Raw genomic sequence first — 2,437 nt, 5'->3', positions numbered from 1 at the left:
GGATACTTTGTAGGGTTACGCAAATAGTATGTTTCATTTGGTGGGGGGTGGTTACAAAGGTATAAACAACTGTCAATCCTCAATGAACCAGACACGTAAGATTTGTGGATTGTACTGTATGTAAATTGTACTTTAATTAAAAATTAGAAAAATAAAATAATTTTTAGATGTCCGTAAAACAAATCTAAAATAGAAAGTACAGGGCAGAAACCACATTCATTTCAAATAAAATTGTATGTGCATAATATAAAGAACGCACCTATTCGAATGCTCAGCCTCCACTTAATGCCGCCCTGCTTCAGCCAGTCTCCCCTCACCTCTGCCCCGCCTCCATGACATCTGTCCATTACCTATTTTCTAGCCCTCGTGAGAGAGAATGTAATGGAAAGAGCACAAGCCTTAGAGCCAGAAAGAAGAGCATTTAAATCCCAGCTGCCATTTAACAGCTGAGTGCCCATGAGTGAGTTACTTGGCCTCTCTGAGCTTTCATTTCCTTAACTATAAAAGGCTAGTGACACGTAGCCTACACTGGAGGGTGGGGAACCTAATTCATTTTGACCTCAATCTGTACAACAAAGTCACATAAATTGCCCCACCAAAAGCCTGGAAGTGCTCAGAAGATTGCTTACAGGCTGCGGGTCAGAAGGCAGCCCTGGGGCCCTGGAGTCAGGGTGTAGGTGAACGGGTGCTGATATCTGGGGAAATGGCTGCTCAGAGCCACCACGGCCAGAGAAAGGCCACTTCTGGCCTGTGACTTAAGAGGCAGGTTTCCTGGTAAGGTTTGGCCACTGGAGGACCTTGCCCAAATCCCTGTGCACACCTCTTGACCTCAGCTACTCTGCTGAGAATGACCAGATCAGACTGGATCTGGGGAATTTGTTACCAAAAACACCGTCTGGGGTTTCCCAATAGGTAGAGGAGATAAAGGCAGAACTGAACTGGTTCTGTCTGAAATAAGGTAGGGAGGGGCCAGACCCTGTCCTCTCAGTTCTCCTCCCTGACCTTAGGCTTTCCAGGACACAGTTTGAAATCGCAGGGACCAGGTAATCCCTAGGGACTCTTTCAGCTCTGCCTTATTCAGTTCATTGGGCACCTGTTACTTGTAACAGAGAGAACCTGGATCTGCAGCCTGCCGGGCATCTGGCAGGGGACCGAAGGTACACCTAGAAATAACTCCGAACAAAGCAGAAAGTGCTTCGTGTCGCCAAAGAAGCACGGCAGTGCAACAGAATAACCGTATCCTCTACACCCCAGCCCCCCAGAGCCCCTCACCATGCGCAAGGCACTTTGCACTTTCTTACTGGGAGCCTGGAAGCGCGGTCTCCAGCAGCATCCTGTCTGACAGCCGTGGAGGAAACCGAGGCTCTGCCTGGGAAAGTGTCTCCAAGCTGGGAAGCGGCCAGGCCAGGGCTCCGCCCTGCATCGCCTGCCTCCAGGGACACACCTAGTCCCAGGTGAATGAAGGACGCAGCGAGGCCTGCTCCGGAGCCAGAAGGAGTGCAAACTACAAGCAAAGCCACAGAAACGGTGGCCTGGGCCTGGGTTCCTTCCTGGAGGGAGGAACGGCGGTGACACCCTCCGCGCCTCGCCCCTCCCTCGCGCCTGCCACCGCGGGGACATGGGGACTCAGTCGCTCTGCCTGCTCTCTGTCTCCGCGCGCTGACATTTTTTTCCCCTTTACTGTTTCTTGGACGCTTTTCAAGAGTTTGTGCAATCATTCTGTTTCGCTGTTTTCGTACCATTTTCAAAGGTGGGTGGCGTCCCTCTCAAGTCGGGGCGAGGTGGTTTGAAGAGCTGGTGAAGGAACCCTTTGCCTCCATCACCCCAAGGCGGCAGGCACGTTGGCTGCCAAAGTTACAGTGTCTGAAACTTTCCCCGCGCTGGGTTCGGGCTCGGTCCTCAGCTCTACGACGTCTTCAGATGCCCTGCTCCCCGGGGTTCCCGCGCCGCAACTTTGCCCCTCCCCCGCCAGCCCTCCATTCCCAGCGGCACCCCTTCCCCTCCTGTCCTGGGCACGAGCCATCCCTCCGTCCTGCCCACAGACGGGGACAGACCGCTCACTCTTTGCGAGACGTGCTGGGTCGCAGCCCGTGCCCCCTGCGTCTCCCCCTCTCCTCCCTACCCCTCTCCCAAGAACCCCGCGGGGGGACCTCGACCCGCAGACCCTCGAGCTCCAGTCTGGAAGGCTGGACAGAGGCAGCGACGGGCGCGGGAGGGGGACGGAGACTAGGTCAGATCTGGACACAGAGGTAGCGACAAGAACAAAAGCAGTGACACAGGCGGGGCAGAAACAGGGCCGGCCGGAGCAGGGGCCCGCCCCGCCGTCCCCGCCATCCCCGCCCCCGCGCCGAGCCCTCGCGGCCTTGGGGGGCTCGGCCGGCGCCCCGCGGGACCCACCTGATCCGCTGAACGCGGGCGCCGGGGCAGGACCGCGCCT

At 56.1% G+C, this 2,437-nt stretch overlaps 1 protein-coding gene across 1 annotated transcript in view; it reads right to left on the bottom strand.

Moving 5' to 3' along the window:
- The window catches only part of LOC105826396 (N-acetyllactosaminide alpha-1,3-galactosyltransferase), a 97,128-nt gene extending 94,713 nt beyond the window's left edge, over positions 1-2,415 (bottom strand). The window contains exon 1 of the mRNA XM_012664373.1: positions 2,398-2,415. The gene's annotated coding sequence lies outside the window, so the exon portion shown is untranslated. The remainder of the gene's footprint in view (positions 1-2,397) is intronic.
- Between the last annotated feature and the right edge of the window lie 22 nt (positions 2,416-2,437).

This window comes from Propithecus coquereli, unplaced genomic scaffold (genome assembly GCF_000956105.1).
Source record: "Propithecus coquereli isolate 6110/MARCELLA unplaced genomic scaffold, Pcoq_1.0 Scaffold89, whole genome shotgun sequence".
NCBI lineage: Eukaryota > Metazoa > Chordata > Mammalia > Primates > Indriidae > Propithecus > Propithecus coquereli.
The sequence above is the reverse complement of the archived record's forward strand: the minus strand, read 5'-3'. Positions and strand labels throughout refer to the sequence as shown.